This window comes from Manis pentadactyla, chromosome 14 (assembly GCF_030020395.1).
Source record: "Manis pentadactyla isolate mManPen7 chromosome 14, mManPen7.hap1, whole genome shotgun sequence".
NCBI classification, from domain to species: domain Eukaryota; kingdom Metazoa; phylum Chordata; class Mammalia; order Pholidota; family Manidae; genus Manis; species Manis pentadactyla.
This window is the reverse complement of record NC_080032.1, coordinates 88,676,858-88,699,792: the sequence shown is the minus strand read 5'-3', so window position 1 is coordinate 88,699,792 and position 22,935 is coordinate 88,676,858.

Sequence of the window (22,935 nt, the reverse complement as noted above, 5' to 3'; positions counted from 1 at the left end):
AGCCATGAAACCATTAAACTCTTGGAAGAAAACATAGGCAAAAACCTCTTAGACATAAACATGAGTGACCTCTTCTTGAACATATCTCCCCGGGCAAGGAAAACAACAGCAAAAATGAGTAAGTGGGACTATATTAAGCTGAAAAGCTTCTGTACAGCAAAAGACACCATCAATAGAACAAGAAGGATCCCTACAGTATGGGAGAATATATTTGAAAATGACACATCCGATAAAGGCTTGACGTCCAGAATATATAAGGAGCTCTCACGCCTCAACAAAAAAAAACAAATAACCCAATTAAAAAATGGGCAGAGGAACTGAACAGACAGTTCTCCAAAAAAGAAATACAGATGGCCAACAGACACATGAAAAGATGCTCCACATCGCTAATTATCAGAGAAATGCAAATTAAAACTACAATGAGGTATCACCTCACACCAGTAAGGATGGCTGCCATCCAAAAGACAAACAACAACAAATGTTGGCGAGGCTGTGGAGAAAGGGGAACCTTCCTACACTGCTGGTGGGAATGTAAGTTAGTTCAACCATTGTGGAAAGCAGTATGGAGGTACATCAAAATGCTCAAAACAGACTTACCATTTGACCCAGGAATTGCACTCCTAGGAATTTACCCTAAGAACGCAGCAATCAAGTTTGAGAAAGACAGATGCACCCCTATGTTTATTGCAGCACTATTTACAATAGCCAAGAATTGGAAGCAACCTAAATGTCCATCAATAGATGAATGGATAAAGAAGATGTGGTACATATACACAATGGAATACTACTCAGCCATAAGAAAAGGGCAAATCCAACCATTTGCAGCAACATGGATGGAGCTGGAGGGTATTATGCTCAGTGAAACAAGCCAAGCAGAGAAAGAGAAATACCAAATGATTTCACTCATCTGTGGAATATAAGAACAAAGGAAAAACTGAAGGAACAAAACAGCAGCAGAATCACAGAACTCAAGAATGGACTAACAGGTACCAAAGGGAAAGGGACTGGGGAGGATGGGTGGGTAGGGAGGGATAAGGGGGGGAGAAGTAGGGGGGTATTAAGATTAACATGCATGGGGGGGGTAGGAGAAAAGGGAGGGCTGTACAACACAGAGAAGGCAAGTAGTGATTCTACAACATTTTGCTATGCTGATGGACAGTGACTGTAAAGGGGTTTATAGGGGAGACCTGGTATAGGGGAGAGCCTAGTAAACATAATATTCATCATGTAAGTGTAGATTAGTGATACCAAAAACAAAGCAAAAAAAAAAAAAAAGGGCAGTTCCTGTGTGGTAACCTCCAACGAGTTCTACACAAGGGTATAAAGGGCATATAAAAGTGTAGGCAAAGGGTCTGTTTGTGTTTATACAGAGGATCAAAGCCTAATTGGGCTACCCCGAAAATGAACTAAGATACGATAGGAAAAAGAACTTCCAACATCTGCACCCTCTGGAAGACTCATGCCAGAAGATGATCATCAAAAAACCCCAACAAAGATCCACGCACTGCTACAGCTGTAGATGCACTCATCCCACCAGTTCCTGGACCTGCCATGGGAATGAGGAAGGAGATATCTAAGCTGGCCTGTGCATACAGTAAAACAACAAAATTGGACTGGATCTATACTGTTGGAACTCAACCAAGAATTTGGAGAAGTGCAAATTGTAGCGCTCCAAAGTCTTACAACTACAAACTATTTACTGTTAAAAGAACATATGGCATGTGAACAGTCCCCAGGAATGGGTTGTTTTAATTTGTCTGATTTCTCTCAGACTGTTCAAGTTCATTTGGACAATATCCACCATATCATAGATAAGTTTTCACAAATGCCTAAGGTGCCTAACTGGTTTTCTTGGTTTCACTGCAGATGGCTGGTAATTACAGGTATGCTTTGGTTATGTAACTATACTCCTATTATGTTAATGTGTGTGTGCAATTTAAGTAGTAGCTTAAAACCTATACATGCTGAAGTTACTCTACAAGAAGATATATCAAAGAAATAATCAATCTTCCCATGTTTTCTTCCGCCTGCTACTTCTATAGCTTTTCTTCTTCCTTCCTAATTACAACCCTTAAATAGAATTCGTGCCTCATATCAAATTTACCGAGCATCATAATTCTTCCAAGTGGTAAAGATACCTCAAGACAAATGCTGGGCATAGAAGCCACAGGGCATAAATATGCAAAGAAGTAAAAAGCTAACTTTTTCAAACAATAAGGCTTCTCTCTCACTTACCAACTTCACATTTCCCTGTATGGCCCCGGAAGATGACTGGTTAGCCAGAGACGGGTAAGATTCCTCAAGGGAGGAACAACCTAAGACAGGCACAGTCGCAGGGGGGCTATCAGGTGAGAAATTGGGGATCAACAGAGGTGAGGCTTAGAACCTCCCCCCTCATGTTCTGAGAGAAATCTTCTGCATACGTGGATGTTTTATTGCCCTGGTCTAGCTTGGATTAACACATAGTCTACAGGCACACACCTGATCATCTACATTTGCTCTCTTACAACACTAAACTATGTTTTCTACCTTTATCTTGTATCTACCTACCACTTCAGCATTTTATTAAAAATAATAATAATAAAGAGAGAAATGTGGTATCCACATATAAATCAAGTATAAAAACCAAATGAGTATTCATATTTGAACTGACTGTTTAGAGTTCATAATGCATGAGCAAAACCGAAAGTTTCTGTGATGACTGCCCTTGTACTGTTCACTATGTAACTTATTCATTATGTAAGAATTTGTTCTACATGTAAAAACTTGTTTGTTATGCCTCAGAAGATTGGAGACTGACAAAAATTAGGCTTGGGGTGGATTAATGATTGTGCATTGAGCATTGACTCCCCTATACAGAATTTTATTGTCGTTAACAACCATTTGATCAATAAATATGAGAGATGCCCTCACAAAAAAAAAAAAAAAAAAAAAGGACAGACTTCCAATGGTAAAATAAATTAGTAACAGGGATGTAATGTATAGCATAAGGAATATAGTCAAGATATTGTAACAGCCTGGTAGGGTGATAGCTGGAACCTAGAATTATGTATATAAATGTTCTACCACTGTGTTGTACACTTGAAACTCATGTAATGTAATACTGTGTGTCAACTACCCTTCAATAAAAAATAATTATTAAAAAAAAAAAAAAAGACATACACACTGATATTAAGGAGGAAGAGGGCAGGATATGTGGCACCTATTCTCAAATGACCCCCAAAAACCATAATCCCACAGCTGGAGGGACGGGCTGTGCACACACGCGTGTGTGCTGGAAGTCAACAGGTAGGGCCAAGAGCTGATAAATTAAGTACTATTACAGGCGTGTTATTTACGTGGAAGCTGATCACGGAGAGAAGCTGAAGAGCTAGAAGGTTCGGATGGTTTCCTCTGAGGAGCAGAACTGAGGCAGGAAGGGCTAAGGGAAAGATCTGTCCCTTTTCTGTACCATTCGGGTTTATTTAACCATTTAACAAAACTCAAGAATCAAAGAAACTGACAAGCACTGCCGTGGGTGCTGAGGCAGCGGGCCCACAGGACGGGAAGGGCCCACAGGACGGGAAGGGTGCGGCCGGCCTGGGGTGCGGGTCTCGCCCGAACACGGATTCCAAGGAATGGCTGGGGCAGTTCATCGGAGTCAGAGAGCGTTAACGATCGGTCTTTACTTCTGTGCTGGACTTTATAAACTACAGTATTCTTTCAGTCCATTATCTCATCCGAACCCTCACCACTGAAAAAAAGCAATAATTAAGCATCAAGTTTCAGAGGAAATAAGCATGCATGTGAGACATTGCACAACGAAAACCCGACCTCCACCTAAAATCTACAGTAAAAACACCATCTGCAGCTGGCGGCTCTTTTCTGAACAGGATCCGTCCCAAACCCTGTCTGAAATATGTCTGTTCCGTCTTTCTCGAGGTCTCTTGATATTTCATTCCTATTGGATCAAAATTACTGCAGCACCAATGGTCAGACAGGCGTCCCATCAGGTTACCAACCCTCCGGGGCCCGCTGCCCACGCTCACCCCCAAACATCGCGTGGCCGACAATGGCTTGGACAGAGATGTTCTCTTTTCTCTGGGGTCTTTTTGAATCCTCTGACCTTGTCCCACGCAGCCCTCCCGAGGAGGGAGGGGACACGGTGATCAGAAACACAGACCTGAAGTCCTGTGGGGTAGGTAACAAGATTCTCTCTGCTTAGCTCTGAATAAAATACAGCTAGGAGAGAATCAGGGGGAACTAAGTCCACACGGCTAGTTAGCAGCAAAGCTGGAGTTCAGACCCAGGGTGCGTAACCCCAAAGATCGATGCTAACAGGAGGTGGTGAATCCGGATTGTTCTCGGGTGGTCTTCCCAAGCCATGTGTCGTCCATGCATCTAGCTTTCGCGTAAGGTCATGTAGAGAAGAGGGTCTTTGTGAGGCAGGAGAATGTGCCAGACTAAGGCAGGAGCTTCAGCTTTTAGGTAAACCCAGAGTGACACATTCCTCTTATCTTAGCCGTTGTTTAAGCTTCCTAACTCAGTCCCTGGGCTTTAACTAGCGTATAAAGACAGCCTGTCCCTGAAATGCGAGGATATGAAGCATCTGAGTCACATTATACCAGAGCATGTGCTCAGCTATATTTAGAACAGAGCTGGATATAGGACATAGTTTCCCAGTGAGGTCACCATTTCACAGGTGTGCTTTCTGTCCACATTTTGGATAAAAATAGATACATTTGTGATACAAAGATAAATGCAATATAGTTTCTGCCTTCAAGAGTTCCAAGACCAGCTACAGGGACAGAAAAAATAGAAATAAGACAAACGAATGTTTTTTAAAAATGGCATAATGAAAGTAGAGGAGCACAGACAGTAGGCATTTAAGACATCTTAGCAGCCTGCATGACTTTTGCAACAAACTCTGTTAGGTGCCCGGCACTGGGAAGATGAAGGTGCACTGAAGAGATGCAGTCCCTGCTCTGAGGGCACCTACACCGTGTGGGGGGGGTCAGACCCAGTCCCACCGCAGCACGAGGGCAGAGCCACATGCCCATGGCAGTGCCCGAAGGGGAGCAAGGCTTCCTGTGAGAGGCATGCAACACAGGGCTTGATGTGGACACGGAGTGAGGACAAGCTTCTCTGATTGGAAGCTTTCCCCTGGGGAGGTGATTCTTGGGGGGGGGGGGGGCGCAGTGAGGAAAGAGGAGGCGTTTCCTTTAGGAAAGGAAGGGGGTGAGGAGCCTTACAGAGAGGGGCAACTGCGTGCCAAGGTCCTGCAAAGGGAAGGCATGGCCTTTCCAACACACCACAGGACATTCCTGGGACAGAGGCCCAAGAGTGAGGCGGAGGGCGCACAGTGATGGGTGGAAGACGTGAGGGCCAGCAGCCGCAGGACCGGCCAACAGAGGTCAGGCTGTGGGGTGGGGGGATAAAAATGGTCAGGAGGATGCTTCACTCCTCCGTCTGCCACTCAGGGACCCTGTCCTCTGAGCAGGGACCTTTCAGCAGCCACGCACGGCAGCCAGAGCATCACAGAACCCTACAAACGCTCAGACAAGCCATAGGGCCTCTTAGTTTCTTCAATTAATAGAAACCAATATTTTGGTCCATGTAAATGTTCTGAGATCTTTTTGGTTATATGAAACCTTTCAACAATAAAACATTCGTCAGACCCTCCCCACTACCAAAGGTCCCCTCCTCTAATCGGTACTTCACTAAACACGAACGAGAAAATGCAACGATAATAGTCACGATGCTTTCAGTCCAGACTTTAAATGAATTTTAACCAAGTGAAACACGATAGCATCTACGAACATTTGAAAAACTATAATTCATGAATGTGCGCCGATGTGTGCCTTCCTCCGTCTGTGGGGCAAAGTCTGTGACATATGCGGGTCTAAGGACCACTTGTGCTGACAGTAGGGCCCATGGCTAGGAAGCCACCCGTCTAGACAAACTCCAAGATCCTTTCAGTTCTGAAATTCTGATCCTATCATGATTTTCAGTAGGAATGGTCCTAATCTTTCTAGATAATGGAGCAAATGGCAGAAATAACTTCTCCTTTGGCCAACACTGTATCTAAAATCTTCTTTCAGAACACAAAGCCAATTGGGAAAATCTGCTCAAGTTGACCCGTGACTTAGTGAGGCTCTAACATGTGGGCTCTGCAGCTGATTAACAATCCTCCTTAATGTGTTTTTAAGCTTCCTGAACCTCCTGACCTCAGCGGCTCTGAACCTTGCGTCATCAGCCCTGATGGCTCTAGGTTCGCATTTTTTCTCTGTGGGTTTTGGTTCCAGACAGGCACTTTCTGCATAACGGCCACAGGAGCTCCCGGCCACCCCCTCCAGCACCGTCATTCCAGAGAAACACTAGCTGCATCGTTCCAGCTGTGCCTACAAACACCCCCAGACTGAACCTCTTTGACCCTGACTGTGCCACGTGCCCGGAACCCGCCACTGTGGCCGGGGGAGTCTTCGCAGGTAGGCCGGGCGTGGGCCCCCACCCTGGCCCTGGAGAGTGGAGACGTGAGGGGCTCCCAAGGGGCCGTGATATGGATGCTCAGCAGGCCACATGCCACCTTTCAGTCCTTTGGGACTGTTTTTCTACTACACATGACAGAAATGACATTTCCTCAAGTGGCCCCAGCAACCGCTGAGGGACATGAGCCTAGCTCCTGGACTTCCTGAGAATGGTCCTCTCCCTCCCACCCTACTGGGCTTCAAGGAGGGGCTCAGAACAGTGCCCCCGGGGACACCTGTGCGCCCAGGGACACGTCCCCTTGACCAGGCGAGGCATGAGCTTGAGGCCTTGCGGTACCAGCACCAGACGTGGCTCTGGGTAGTTCGCCTCTGTTCGATCGCTCCACTGAAGCCACGACACATACGGTGGGTGCTCTCATTATCCCCGGGGTATGAATGATAACAGAGGCACAGAGAGGCGGTCACTCTCCCGAGGTCACACAGGAAGTGAGGATGCTGGGGTTCGGAGCAGGCATCTCATCCCAGAGTCAGCGGACTCATAAACGACACGCTGAGCGAACAGGCAGCTCATCTCACAGAGCGGCAAGTACAGCGAAGGAGGTCGGAGAGGGCGGCGTGAGCATGGCGGGAGGCCTCTCTGAGGAGGCGGCCCCAGCTGAGGCTGGAGGGTGGCGTCTGTAGGAACGGGGTTCAGGCACATGTAACAGGAAGTGCAAAGGCCCTGAGGTGGGACGGAGCTTGTTGCGTTCAAGGAACAGCAGGACGGACGGAGAGACTGAAGGCTGAACAGGGAGGGGTGTGTGGTGGGCACCGAATCAGAGTCAGGCAGGGGACAGCCATGTAGGCCCCGAAGGCCGGGGACATAGCGTGAGTCTTATTGTGTGTGGACAGGGGACTCACTGGAGCCCTGAGGGAGTTCGTTCAGTCATTCCACAGTCACTGAGTCTAGACCGTGGGCAGGGATAGGAGTACCTGGGGTGTCCTGGGGACTAACGGGCAGAATCTGCTCTCCAACATTGTTAAAAAACACATATAATTGAGTGGAATTCCTCTCTGGGATTAACATGTTTTGGAAAAGTACTTTCAACAACCCCATTTCCAATAACTAGAGTTTCCTGACCTGTCAGCTGGGACTTATTTTCATGTTGGTTGACACAGACCTGGTATTTAAGTTTATGGAAAATGGGTTGTGTTCATGCGGCTGTTTTGCTCCTTTGCAGGGAATTGTCCTCGCTGCTGGTGGTGGGTTTGTGGCCCCACTGATTACCCTGCATCCCTCTTACTCAGGAGCCCCCCTTGGGCCAGCCTTCTCCTGCCTGCTCGCCCAGCAAATGCAGCCATCTTGGGCGCTGCTTCCCAGAATTCTGAGTCTACTTCAAGCTGAGAAACCTCTTTCTTGCTAACGTGTTAATGGATTCTCTGTCCTTACTGCAGACTCGCACAATGAAGACAAATTGCTTTAAGCCTGGAGTTGTCCTCTTCAATTTTATGAATTGTGGGTGTCACTGGAGCCCCCTCAACTAGTAGTCACACTGTACAGCTTCTGTCCATATCCAGGCAGACCTCACCCATCCCAGGAGCAGCTAGAGGGCTTACAGGTTGGGCTGGGAATCCATTGACTCCTGCCATCCAGTTTCCCTCCCTGGGCTGCCCCTGCTGGCTGTGTGTGTGTGTATATTTATTTACATTCACAAACAGTAAAATAAACTTTTTGGGGTACCATCCTTTGAAAGTACTCGACACCATGATCAGAATACAGAACATTTCTGCCACTCTCTCAGGCAATCCTCTTCCTTCAAACCTAACCCCAGGCAAACAGTGATACACTCATGTTACTATAGCTTTTTATATATATATTATAATATTATTATTTTTAATATATATATATATTTAAAGTATCATATGAGTGGAATCATACAGTATGTAACTTTTTAGACTGGCTATTTTTATTCAGCATAGTGCCTTTGAGATTCACCCAAATTGTTGCATGTATGAATAGTCTGTCCCTTTTTGTTGCTGCATACTATCCCACTGAGTGGAGATTAATCCACTCACTCACTGAGGGACATTGGGATTGCCTCCCACTGGGGATGATTATGAACAGAGATACACACATTTTTGTGTGAAAGTACGTTTTCATTTATCTTGGGCAAATACCTAAGAGTGGGATGGCTGGGTCCTGGATAAATGTATCAAATGATAAGAAACAAAACTCACTGTAAGAACTTGCGGAACCATCTGGCATCACTCCAGAGTAAATGGTGCTATAGCAACGGCTCTCCCGGAGCCTGTGAGCTCACCCAGCCAACAGCAAAGCAGGAGTCATCTTTCCCCGTAGAAGCAGCCGTTGATAATTTATCATATCCAGTGTTTATTCCTACTCACTGCTGTGCGAATTCACCCCGGGGGGACAGCAAGCGCTTGGTCTCTTTCTGTACCAAAGTGGGCTGCTTTGTGTTGAGCCAAGAGTGTACGTTGCCCAGCTCTCGCTCAGGCCGGGGCACTGTCTGGGTCCACAGAATCAAGCAAAGCTTGGAACGAACCACACGGGAGCAACAGGAGATTGGCATGCTTTCTGCCTAAGCCCAAGGGAAGAAAACCAGCCTGGGGGGTCTGCAGCACAACCCTTGGCTGTACATTAAGTAATCAGCAGGAACAATGCCTGAATCCCGGTCTTCCAAACAACATCATGAAAATGGAAGTAGATAAAGTGTAACACGCCTATAGCTCTTCCCCTGTTCCTTGCCTTTTCTTCCTACTGGTCTGCATGCTTGAAACAATTCCTGTGGCCTGAACTGCCGGGAATTCAGATTAGCTAGCATCAAACCAGCCCACTAATGGAATCCGTCAGCAATTGCACACAGCAAGAGGTTAAGCAAATCTTAGGAAAAGCTTTTTACTAATCACAGAAAAAGCCACACTTTACTTACTTTTCAACACAGCCCACTGGGTTAAGCCCAGTGAGTTGAATCAGAGAGAATTGTATAAAGACATATATACATTTCAGAGGTAATTTTTTAAATGTATTTTCCCGATTTAAATTCTATAATATCACAGATGTAAATCACTCCTAGCAGAGTTGTAAAATAGAAAAATTGATCTATGTGTAAAGAACATCATGGATCAAGGATCCTATCCGACAAACCTATGATTATAAGAATCACGGTGAATGATAAGTAGTGATTGGAGAACCTCAGAAGGGGTCCTGGCTTGTCTTGGACGACCACCCAAAAGTTTCATTTGCTCAGGCCAGCACCCTGTTTCTGGGTCTGGAAAAGCTGGACTGGAACTCTTATAAGAACATGCATTTCCTCCTTCTGGTTTGATGACCAACATTACCAGAATAGCTTCTTCTGGGATACTTAAAACTTGTGTGACACTTCCAGCAGTCGGAAGTGTAGAGTCCCTACAACAGTCAAAAACAAGCAATGAAATGGCGGCTCACAGGGCTGACGGAGACTTTGCTGCCCGCTTTTCCTCCCCAGATGCCTCGCCACAGCCAACCCTGCCGAGCGCCCTCCCCTCTCTATTCCTAGGGTGCTTTCACCTTCCTTCCCTCGGAAAAGGCACCAGAGCGGGGGTTCCATCCTTTTCTTCTCTTTTTTCTTTTCTTCTTCAATTATCTGGAGGGCAAACAGCAGGCGGCCGTTTGCTGTCAGCCCGTTTGAAATGCTCTCACCTTCCCCTGGGGGCCACGCGTCCTGCTTCCCTGTGTGAGTACTTCCCCCTCACTCGCTGGTGCTTTGATTAGACTTGGCCCCGTCTTTTTCCTCTGATAGGCCGACGTCATCGCGCACCTGGGTATGATCACCCAGTTTGGGCCTCTCCCTTGATATCTAGCAGGGTCTTACAACAAGCAGACCCTCGTGCGGTACCTATTGAAAAATTGAACTCATTCATTCAACAAATACTTAGTGAGTACCTACTATGTGCCAGGTGCTATTCCAGGCAGAGAGGAGATCGTCAGTGAGGCGTGAAAATAAGACTTCTGCTTTCAAAGAGCTTACATTATGGGGAAGGAGAAAGTCTGAGCTCTCTTGATTGGCATACATTACACATTAAAAGGAAGATCTTATCCCAACACAAAATATTCAGCCTCAGGTGCTGTTTCAGTCATATAAATATAACTGAAGGGTGGTAAAGGGTATTTTTTTTCTCCTTGCCGTGTATACATCATTCCACATAAAGCGATGCTAACATTGCAGCATCCTCACCAAGAACCACATGACTCCACCTGAATACTTTGGTAGATTTTATTCTATGCTGAGGGCTCTGTGACTTCTTAAATATCTAAAGCTGATGTCGATTTCTCATTGAAATTTGAAATGGTAATTTTTAGTCACCAAGTAGGAATGAGAAACGAAAATGATTGCTCTAATTACACACCATATTTCATAATGGTCAAGGATGACACATACATTCCAATATTCTGTAGAAATTAATTGAGGTAAAATATTTACGTGCCTCTTCCCTCTTTTCTTCCTTCTATATTTATAATTCAAAAGAAAGGAGGCTGATTGCTAACCAAAGAGAGTTGATAGGTCGTCCTTTTGTTGTTGTTAAAGGAGTGTAGCCGCAGAGTACTGTTACTTGTCATTCATCTCTACCTTCCTTAGCATCACCTGGTAATCAAGTTGCAGTAAGAGGTTTATTTTTATGTAATGCCATAGAGCATGTGCATAGAACTTTGTCACATCTGACATTACGTAACAGAATGACATTAGAACGAGTTTCATATGAATCTTTTTGTTTAACTGATGCCTAAAGAGCTCATCTTTTAAATGTACAGGCTGTCTCGTGTAGCTCAACAATTGCGATTCTTAGAGGGCACCAGGTGTCCCATTTACCCCCTAGAAAGCAGTGTGATCTAAAGCAGTTCAATTTCTTATTTTCCTTATATGCCTTCTTTCTGGTGTAAAAGCATTAAGGAATTTGGGCATAATGATAAGGTGCTATTTAAAGTTCTCCCTCGTGAGATTGGAATGCAGTTATGTTCAGGAGAAACGTACAAGCTATGCATTCATGCTGGGGTGCAGCCAACAGCACCGAGCGGTGCTGGGAAGCAGGAAACAGTTCACGTTTAAATTTCTGTGACCTTGATTACCTTGAATGTGGAGGTGATTATCAGAAAACTCTGATAATATCTTTTAAATTCTTATACAGTCTTATAGGAAGCAAAATATCCCAGTGATAACTAAAAACATTTCATTGCTACCCAGATGTTTTGTTCTTCTGATGCCAAACATCTGGACATTAAGAAACATTCGGATCATTGAGCACATTTTTAAAGTTGTTTTTTTTAATGTGAATTTATGCTTGCTATCATGCGGTCACAGCGGCATAGCCAACATGAGAACCACGTTGTAGTTTTATGTAATACTAGAACGGCTCAGAGTGTATCTGGAAGATACTTCTTTCCCGGGCAGGCTCCTCCCGGATTTCTGCAGAAACCACACCGACTGTGGAAGGGATGTGCGTAAGAACACTACACGGAGGGTGATCGTTAGCCAATGACGTTGATGTCTTATAGGAGGCACCTCGCAAAGCCAGGCTTACACAGCCAGGTGGAACTGAAGGCATTTCATCTCGACTCAAGGAACTAGAGAGTAATCAGAAGGTTACACAGATTCACAGCCCGGCCGTGTCACTAAAACAAGCCAAACAACCTCTTATATGGCAGTTCAAGCACTTCAGTGGTGATTGGCACACAGGCTGAAATGTTCATGAAGAGAAATCACTATAAAAATGGATGAAAAACATAATCTCCTTGGAACGATTGTTATGGAAGTAAACCTGTATTTGCTTCAGAGATATTCTAAACAAATAGAATCAAAGAGAAATCTGAAGCAATTAGGAGATATTAGAACTATATCAGAAGAGGTTTTATATTTCTTCATACTTAAACAAAACAGGTGATGAAGACAGCAGAATCTTTTCCCCATTTATATAGTATCCTTAGTTCTGTGGGGAGTTTTGTATACATCCTATATGCTCAGTTAAGTGCTTGTTTTTCTAAAAATGTCCCCAAATGGAACAGTCAAGACACTAGCATTGTAATTTATGAGCTTCCTATAAAGAAAGACAAAATATCTCCATTCTGCACACTGAAGGCCTGCAGGCACTTTTTCTGTTTGTTCTAACTAGATCAAAAAGTAATGCAAACTGACAGATGCTTCCAAAGGTTTCCATTTCAGTTATTCACTTATTTAACATATATCTAGTAAACATACAGAAGGGATGGGAGAAGGACAAAGGGAAGAGAAGGCGGTGACCCTTCCAGAAGAGATACAGGTCCCAGGCATGGTACAGACACTTTATATCTGGGGGGCTCTTTGAAGACATGGTGGTTACCTTCAACAAGTTTGTAACCTAGTAAAAAGGATCAGTGGGCACTGCCCATAATCTAAGGTAGAACTGCGATACACACAAACTGAGTTGCATGTGAGAGCAGAGTGGAAGAAGAGACCACTTTCAACTGGGGGGGTCAAGAGATCCTATTCATGAAAAATGGCTAGGACTTCAGCAGGAGGAACTGGCACTGGTGGGTCGCACTTGGGGATCTAGAGGTCTGCTCTGCAGATACGTGATGTACAACGCAGGGCAGGAAAGGAGTGAGAAGTAGCTGAACACAAAAAAACACAGTCTGGCTGGCATAGAAGGCACATCAGTGCCCCCCACACACGGGGGAATCAAAGAACGACATGTGTGTGTGTGTGTGTGTGTGTGTGTGTGTGTGTGTGTGCGCGCGCGCGCGCGCTGCCTGTATAAAAAAGAAATGAATTCCTTGGCCCTGCCTGGACTTACCTTTTCAGAATCTCCAGAAGACAGTTTTAGCAAACGTTTTTTCTTCTTTACAGGCACCCAAAGTGATAGTGAACACGGGGCAAGGCTGGGGAACCCTGGACCGTGAGGTGGGGAATGGAGAGGATGCCCTTGCATTTGGATTTTATTCAGGAGCCAATCCATTTGCAAGTAAGAATTCTCATCTTAAGCCAAATATTTCCAACTTTTCTGTGGCTGTATCCCTTTGACTCTGAAACCACATTTTTGAAGACCCTTGGGACCTCAGGCCTATCAGGCGGATGCCCACCCTCCGGACCCCTGGAGCAGCTCCGGACTCCCTGCGCCTGGAGCAGCTGAGAGGCTGCATGAAGGGCGGCCCCCACGGCGGCTGCACAGTCACACGCCTCCCTGCCCGGGTCGGGCCGTGATCTCAAGGCGGGTTTGGGAGGCGTCTGGAGGCGGCTGCGTGCAGGGCTGGCTGCCCACGCCTCCCCCTGGGCTGCCCCGCGACAGGCGGGGGCGCGTCCGGGGGGACAGGGCAGCACCTGGCTGTTGGCCCCTGACACCCGGGCAGCAGAAGCCTGCCAGCCGCTGGGCGGAGAGACAGGTGAGGGCCCCGGGGCGGGATGCAGCCCTTGGGGTTCACTGGTGATGCGCTCGTGTGTGCGCCGCACTCCTCACTAAAGTGAAGTCTGTATCGTATGCCAGCAGGGGACTCATGCCCAAGGGAAGGCCCTTCTCTTTTCCTTTTGTCCTTTTCTCTTTCTTTCTTTCTATTTTATCTTTCTGGACCGAGATCCTCTTCTCCACACCCGCTCCCTTGGTCTCTGCCTCCTCAGACGGGCCCCCCACAGCCCCTTTCCATCCTGGGCTCACCCCCTCCCGCGGCCTCCCACCCTCATCCGACCTCACCCCCTCACCCCCAGAGCTGACACTGAGCAAGTTCCCCCACATCAAGTATGACGAGTGGGTAGAGCAGGCCCGTAGCCCTCTCACCCACTGTGCTTTCCATCCTCACCCATGAACTGCCCCCGGCCCACTCCCAGCCTCCCCTGCCTTGACTCCTCGTCCCGCTGCGCTCCTGCCCCTCTTTGTGCCCTGTCTCCACGTTTCCTTCACTGTCTCTGCCCTGCCCCGTCCCATCCTGCCCCTCAGCGGCCCTTGATCTGCCCCCACCTGCAGTGCCCGCTTAGAGGTAGAACTGAAGTGCAGGCGCCGAGGTTAAGAAGGGAGGCGGCTGGGGCACGAGGTCCCGGCCTCCCCTGCCGGCGTCGGCCGCAGCCTGTGTGGGCCTCACCCTCCCCTCCAAGATCCCCCTGCCAGCAGTCCGTGACCAGAGGCTAGCGTGGCATCTGAGCAGGTTCCTGCACATTGAGCACTTAGCACTGGCACGCTGCTGTCATACGTGCCGTTTTTCATCGGTCCTTTCACGCCTGGCCTGGAACTTGGCCTTTTCCACCACGCTGAGTACGTCTGCACATTTACCAGGTTAAAAAGCCAGTATTTTATTTGGAAAAAAGTATACATTTTTAAAATAGCCTTCTCTACTAGTTGCTTTTTACAGTGGGTGCGTGTGTCTGTGTCTGTGTCAGGTCACACGCGAGACTGTGCTCTCGTCTCCCCCGCGTGTCCGCCTGACTACACGTCGGGTCCGTTCTCGTGAGCAGGACAGTCACGAGCTGAAGTCTGGACTGAATCAAGTGGCTCCTTACTGACCTACACCGAGAGACAGCTGCTGTTCATCTTTTTATTTCTTTCCATCTATATTCTTTGACCTGCATCTTGACAGTTTGTGTAATGCTCATGGCAACAAATTAAAATTACAGAAAATGAGGTCGGAGGAATAGAAAGAAGAGACACATCTTGCGCATTGCTGAAGGGTGCCGGCAGCCTCCTTGAAAGAAGAGATGGACGGCCCGTGGGGAGCACAAAAGACCTAAAAGGGCTCCTGCCGCAGGTTCCGGGGAGGGCGCTGCCCTCAGGGGGTCTGTGCCTGGCAAGGGCGGTTTTAACATATTCCTGGGCCACGCTCATGTCTGCAGCCCTGGGACCACACTTTGAGAAACACTGCTTCAGGCTTTTCTTCCCATCCCTTTCCTTCATGACACTGTATTCATTGCTTTTTACTCATTAAACAATAACTGTATTTCCCTTCATTTCTTACTTCTCTAAAATAAGTTAGATTTTTCTCGGAGTTCCTGCCATTCATCCCCCTTTCTCCCCTATCATCTCTGCTTGTAAAGCTGTCCCCGTTCACTACGATGGAGGCCTCCCCGGCCCGACCCCGGCCCCCCCATCCTGCCGTCACCCTCTGCACCTGTGACCCTGCTTCCCACTCGCCCGGCAGGCCGAATGGCCAACGCATGCAGGACCAGGGCGGGCGGCTACCAGGGACCAGCGGCCGGGGTTGGGGGCAGGCGGTGGCTGAACAGCAGCTAAAGATGGGAGCCGACATTCAACCCTTGGCCTTCCTGGCACCCCGCCCCTCTTGTTCTTGCAGCATCTGACCTTCCCTCTCAGGAGGTTTTCTCTTACACACTTTGTGGGATGGGAGACTTGGAGCCCCACCATCATCACCCTCCCATCGCAGGAAGGTAAGCTCAGTGGAAGCAAACAGCCAAACAGCCTGCTCACTTGGCCCAGTGTCCAGAACCATGCCAGGCGCACAGTAGGCATGTATTTCTTGAATGAGTGGAGGCACTAGTCAATGTGTACATGAATAAACACTCAGGCTGCAGCGGGATTCTGCAGTGATGCCAACGTGACATGGAATTGACCTCTGGATCCGGGGCCTGGCTGTCACAGGATCAAAAATGAAAACCAGCCCTCTGCCCCTCAAAATAGTTAATTAATTAATTCAATTTAAGAGGCTCCACCTGCAGGGTGTATGGACTATGCATAATCAATCTCATAATTCAAACCTGACTACTGGTACTTTCCACCGAGACAGGACCTGTTTATTTCAGTGTATCTATCCTTCCTGCACTCTGAGAAGGCACCTGACGGTTTTCTAAATGAGCAGGATAGATGGATGAACCTGCAAGGGTTGTTAAGAAGCTCAGGCTGATGATGGTGATACTTCAACAAAGTCTCCTTCCAAGTCTCTTTCCCATTTCCAGGCTGAAACTCCTTGTCCATAAACCAAACAACATACTTTTTCAGAATAGAAACACTGCCTTAGAACCACAGAAACATTTCCTTCTGAGCTTGCAGACAGATTACAGAAACAAGACAATATTGCATATTTCTCTCTGTAGTTGAGGCACTTTTTAATGCACACATTATTCCTCTTCAACCTCAGTCTCCTGACCTACCCTCTTACACCATCTCCTCGCTGCACGTGCTGAAGATCCATCTACCACTTTGGAAACATTTTTCTGCACTGGAGAACAGCAAGGGTCAGAGGCTGCATTTCTGGAATTCATTCCCAAAATGACTCAGATACTATCTAAATGTGCCGACTGTCTAAAGGTTGGGTAATTGGATTCATTTCCTCTCTTCTGGAATCAGCATAATTTTTTACTTTCACCACCACACATTAGTCTTTTTTCCTTCTTTTTGTAACACTGACATCAAAATATTCACCCTGTTATTAGATGCACCAGCACACATCACAGACAACTTTCTCTTAAACAGTTCAGTACAGTAAGTAGTCACATAGAATTGTATCTCAAAAAAGTATTATCTGGCTGATTTTTATTATCGAAGTACTATTTGTTTTTATAAAATTATATTCTTCACATATACATGTGTTCACACACACAGAGAGAACTTGTGATTCTGTCTGAGGCTGATAAACTACCCAGAAGCATGAAAATGGTAAGCAGCCACCACAGTCCTGGCCGCAGTCACACAGCTTCTCTTTTCATTAAAACAGACCTTTTTTTCAGCAGGAAGAGCAACGGCAAGACCTAAAGGAGGTCCAGGCTTTTGGCCCAGCAGTGCAGACACAGCTCTACTGTTCAACACTGAAATGCTGTTTGTTAGATAAACATTACACTGAAATGGCCAAAGGACATGTAGGGCCATTACAAGGGGGGGAGGGTTTTTTTTTTGCCACCACTTATTTCTTTTTATGTTATCTCCTTAAAGAAGGACTTTCATCCCAGAGCAACCTTGGGGAAAGTGAGACCACAAAAAAGGCATTCATGGCAGTGATTTCGAGACCCTCCGTGCGAGTATTTCAGATGCTTCCTTGTGGGCACAGGCTCCCGTTCCCGCAGCTGCGTTCAGCCTCCAGGTTTGCAGTGACGTGACGTCTGTGCTGCTGATTCCCCAAACTGCCATTAGAAAAATTAGTGCCACAAATGTAACACAAAGAGCTAAACTCTACCCTCAGTTGTTTCACTCTAATCCGAGGGCTCTTTGACTGGAAGTGTAGGCTTGATAGGGACGTTTGTATTTTTTTTTTTTTTTTACCATATAAAGGGTTGGATGAGAAAATAAAGGTAAAAATAAAATCTATATGCTAAAGATCCATCACCAGTCCTGCACAACAAATATTTATCAGGTACCTTCCGTTTCAAAATTAGCAAACAGAATTCCCCAGGGGTACTAAAATAAATAACAAACAAGTTGTTTTCAAAGAACTTACAGTCTAATGGGAGTACAGGGGGGAAATAACTACCACACACACTTCTAGACAGGTACCAAAAACAAAATACATATAAAAGAAATTTTAAAAGAAAAGATTGCTTCGGGAGGAGAATGGGGAGACGGTAATTAAAGAGACTTAATAAAGGAAAATGATTTCAGCGGGGTCTTAAAAAATGGAAGTTCAAAAGGCTGAAATTTGAGAAAATAGAGAAAAAGGCATATGCAAACATCTGAAACAAGCAGAAGAGGTGCGTGCTTGAAGGCAGTGACCAGCCCCGCTGCATGGCCCTGACCCACTCGGGCAGCACCGTGCTGTGGCCTGGGCGACACCGCCCACCTCCTGCCTCTACACGGCTCTTTCCCTCTGCAGGGCCCCCCAGCTCCCTCTCATACCGGTCAGTGTCCCCGGTTCGTAAGGGGAGGGCTGACTTCACTTAAAATTGACAGAAAGAAATTAGAAGGATTAGAAGACAAATTGAGCATGTATTCCTAAGTATGAATAAGAAACTTCAGGCCTCTAGGGCCCACTGCCTGTAGCTTAAGAACCAGGTGAGGCTCAATAAATACCCTTTGAGGACTACGTCAAACTCAAAGCTTTTGCATAGCAAAGGAAACTGTCAACAAAAGTCAAAGGCAACCTACTCAGTGGGATAATATATTTGCAAATGATAAATCTGGTAAACAACTAATATCCAAAACATATAAAGAACTCATACAACTCCACACCAAAAAAATTAATAAATGACAATAATCCAAATGAAAAATGGGCAGAGGACATGAATAGTCATTTTTCCAAAAACATACAGATGCCAACACACATGTGACAAGATGCTCCATGTCACTAATCATCAGGGAAATGCAAATCAAAACCGCAATGAGATACCACCTCACACCACTCAGAACAGTTAATATTAACAAGATAAGAAATAACAAGTGTTCGTGAAAGAGAAAAGAGAAGCCTTGTGCACTGTTGGTGGGAATGCAAATTGGTACAAACACTACAGAAAGCATTATGGAGATCCCTCAAAAAACTGAAAATAGAAATTCATATAACCCAGCAATTCCACTTATGGGAATCTACACAAAGAAAATGAAATCATTAATTCAAAATAAAAACATAATTAACTAGAAAATATATATGCACCCCTATGTTTATTGCAGCATTATTTACAATAGCTAAGATACAGAAGCAACCTGACTGTCCATCAGTAGATGAATGGATAAAGAAGACGGGGTCCATACACACAATGGAATATTATTCAGTCATTTGCAGCAACATGGATGGACTTAGAAGGTATTATGATGAGTGAAGTAAGTCAATTGGAGAAAGAGGAATAATATACAGTTTCATCTATATGTGGAATCTGAAAAAAACAAATGCACAAACAAAACAGAGATAGACTCATAACCAGAGAGAATGGATGGTTGGTTATTATGGGAGGCAGGGATCTTGTGAAATAGATGAAGACGATAAAGAGGTACAACCCTCAAATTATAAAATAATTTAGTCACAGGGATGGAATTACAGCATAGGGAATATAGCTCATAATATTGTTATATCTTGGTATGGTGACAGATGCTAACTACATTTATTATGGTGAGTATTTAATAATGTATATAATTGGTGAATCATTAAGTTGTTCATTTGAAACTAATGTAGCATTATATATAAACTATATTCCAATAAAAAATGATTAAAAAATTAAAAATAAACAAATACTTTTTGAAATAATGACTGAATGGTGGAGAGAATAAGAAAATTGATAAAATGTTTGCAGGTCAGTAAAATTATTAATAAACTGTTACATTTTGGTCAATCTATCTGGAAATGATAGTTTTCCAAATTTGCCAGATTTTTGTTAGCATAAATACATTTAAAATACAATCTATTTATTCGAAGATTATTCATATTCAAATATCCAACCATTTTCTTGGGCATATATGTCTTCTAGATCATGCTTCCATGGGGAGAAATTCTTGGAGTTGCCCCACATTCCATTTCTGAGGTGCTTAAAATAAGAGTATCCTTCTTTTTCCCCCACTTTCTTTTTAGGCCTCCACTTTTCAAACTGAAATACCATGACAGTATTTATGTCTGTAATTTCCTAACATGACCAAGCAAGATAGAAAACATAAGACTGCAAAGATCAGTCGCTGTTGAAATACAACCCCCTCCCAATTTATTTTAAAAGCCCGGGTCTAATGAAAAAGGAGTTAAATCTATTTGTTTTTAAGGAAAGCTTTCCACAGTTCAGCTCTAAGAGATGATTAACAGCAGCGATTTTTCTCATGTGTCCCACTGATATAACTAGACTGCCTTCATTGAATTCAAGTGGCAGTTGGGGATGAATAGTTTTATATCTTCTGATATCACATGTCCTGCTTCAAATGTAATTACAAGTTTCTAGAAGCTGGATATAAAGAACTCATTTAGGCGGCCTGTTCGGGTTTGTTTACTATAGACCATACATACAGCTATTCAGAACTGTAAATGCATTCAGTTACTCACAGGCTTTTTTTTAAAAAATGAATAAACCCCTTGAAATAGGGAGGCGTTCTTTTAATCAGTACCTCAATGTTAAATTTTGCCGTTAGCCCCAAGTCCAAACCTGGGGTTTGATTTTGTGCCATCGGTGTAAATTCTTCACCAGGCTGTATGTTTGCTTTGACCTGGTTCTCTGGGGCTCACAGCTTTAGCAGCTGAAAATCAAGAAAAAAAAAAGGAAGTGCCTCTATCTGCTAAGGAAAAATGACAGCTGTCAGTCTGGAACTGGGAGTCCAAGAGAGGACCAGTTTTTGGTTCTATAGCTTTAACACAACAACAATCCCAGGAAAATTCTTATTAACAAATCAGTGCCCTCTATGCGTTTTGAGTTTGGACCATGTTTTCATTTTGTTCCTTCGTTGGTAGAGTCAATATGTTTTCCCTTGCTTTTCCTTCAGCTTCTTTTTAACACAAAAGATAAATTTTCATATTTTCCTCCATTTCAGGAATAAAAAAATCCTGTAACACTAGCAAGTGTGAGGAGGGACCTGCCAATATAGTTGAGGGCTTCTGCTTCTGGGACACGGTAATAATATTACCTAAATTAACACCATTGGAATTTTCACTAAATTTTATCCATCTTTCATATGATCTTTTTTGAATCAGTAGCAAGCTGATCTGTCCTCTTTCAGTCTGTTTCATTTTTCTTCCCAGGAATATAATGGACCCTCGTGGGTCTCTGTTTCATCTGGTAGCCCCCAGACTGCTGTTCACCCATGCCAGGAACAAATTGTGAAGGTTTATTTATCTTCAGATACAATACTTCCATATGAAACTGGAGACCAGTTATCCTGACTGGTAAGTGAATGGCAAGATCAGAGTTAGTTACACAACAAATGGAACTTCAGCCATTTCTAATATTCTACCATATGTACGTTCATGGGATATGCAGCCCTCACTATAACAGGCAGAAAGTGCTCAGCTAATAATACACTGAACTACTGTTGCCAGAGGCTTGTTAAATGGGGTGTGTAAGAGTCGTCACACACCATATTGCTGCCCAACGGGGAAGTCTATTTTCAGGCCTGACTCCAAGCAGAGAGGAGCAATCCTGGCCAGGGGAGGTCTAATAATCCGTCCCAGACCCACAGCACACAGAAGGCTGGATCCGTAAGGACAGCACACATTCAAAGGACACCCAAAGGCAGGACATGCCCACTAAGGTCTGAGGCGGTGAGGGGGCGGGGGTGGGCGACATGCAGCTGTTGTCACTAGTAAGTAAAGCCAGAAACCTCCATTTGCAGAGCATAATAGAGGGAAGCCAGCAGACACCAAAATGTCCTGGACATCGCACCAGTGGCTTTGGGGGACCAGAATAATTCCCTCCGCTTTCAAAGGTTATTTAGTGGAAAGGAATGAGAGACTCCCTCTAAGGAGCTTACATTCTAGAAGGAATCAGGGGAGGGAAAATGAACCCTTGGCCAAGTAAACAATATCAGGTGCTAGCAGAGGTATGAAGACCGCAGTGCAGGGTAAGGTACCAGAGGGCGACCGAGAGGGCTGGGGCCCCGACTCTCATTAAGACTGGTGGGGACAGCCTGCATGAGGGGACATTTGAAGGGGACCTGGGTGTAGAAAATTCTAACAAGACAAGGCCGAGCAGAAAGCTCGTAGGACAGAGAAAGTCTTCGTATTAGTTTGCTAGGCTGAGTGGCTTAAACAATAGAAAATTATTTTCTCACAGTCCCATAGGCCAAAAGTCCTGGATCGCGGTATAGGGTCCCAGGGGCTGTTTTCTCTGAGCTGGTCTCCTTGGCCTGCAGACACCTTCTCCTTGTGCTTTACATGAACTTTGCTGTGCGTTGTCTGTGTCCTGACCTCCTCTTCGAAGGACACCAGCCAGACTGGATCAGGAGCCACCCTAATGAACTCCGTCTACTTTGACTCCTCTTCAAGGGCCCTGGTTCCAAACTCAGACACACTATGACCCCCTGGGGTTCAGGACTTCACCAAGTGCATCTGGGGACACACAGCTCGGCCCATTACAGGCTTGATGTGTTCAAGGGACAGAAAGAGCACGAGAGTGGCTACAGCATGACGAGCAAGAGTAAAGGGGGGAGTCAGAGGAGAGGAAAGGGCTCCAGATGTTATTCTGTACGTGGTGCTCCAGGTTCAGCGCAGCCGGAAGCTAAAGCCTGTCTGTGATTGCAGGACTCCATTCAGTGTGTCTTATTCCCAAGTTTTGAATGACTTATGTATCATACTCATCTAGGGCCTAATTTTATACATTTTTCCATTTTATTTTGAAATCATTGACACATACTAATGATAAAAAAGTCTTGTGTTACAGTTCTTATCATGAGGATTTAGCTAGATGATACATGCAGACAATCAGCACAAGGTCTAAAGCATGGTAAGCCCTCAAAATCAACAGCGACTTATGTAATTGTGTCACTATCCTTCCTGGGAAGCAAGTTCTAGATCCCAGCCAGGAGCAACATTCCCCTCAACTCCGTGGGAAAACACTTCCTCAAAAACAGCCTTCTCCCAACACTTCCTCAACTAACTGCGGAGCAAACTGGAAGACAAGACCCCAGCGTGCTC